We start from the raw sequence: 211 nt of genomic DNA on the forward strand, positions 1-211 counted from the left end.
GCATCAATTATAAACACATTCCAAAAGCATACAAATTTACCAAATTATGCAGGCCTTGATATTCATAACTTTTTTTTTTTATCATCATCATTTTGCTGCACATCAACACATGCTAATATAACAAAAACAAAAGACTAATGCAGCTTCTGACGCGAGATGACTTTTGAATACGAAATGAGCGTCAGATTAACATACGTGTTAGAAAACTGAG

The 211-nt window shown here is 32.2% G+C and overlaps 2 protein-coding genes across 4 annotated transcripts in view; one reads left to right on the forward strand and one right to left on the reverse strand.

Annotated features, from left to right (window-relative positions):
• The window catches only part of LOC119593389 (sorbitol dehydrogenase-like), an 18,464-nt gene that overhangs the window by 12,531 nt on the left and 5,722 nt on the right, over positions 1-211 (forward strand). The gene's annotated exons all lie outside the window — the stretch shown is intronic.
• Positions 1-211, reverse strand: part of LOC119593390 (2-amino-3-carboxymuconate-6-semialdehyde decarboxylase-like) — a gene marked incomplete at its 3' end in the record, with an annotated part of 9,355 nt that overhangs the window by 6,817 nt on the left and 2,327 nt on the right.

The sequence above is a fragment of the Penaeus monodon genome, chromosome 32 (assembly GCF_015228065.2).
Source record: "Penaeus monodon isolate SGIC_2016 chromosome 32, NSTDA_Pmon_1, whole genome shotgun sequence".
NCBI classification, from domain to species: Eukaryota; Metazoa; Arthropoda; class Malacostraca; order Decapoda; family Penaeidae; genus Penaeus; species Penaeus monodon.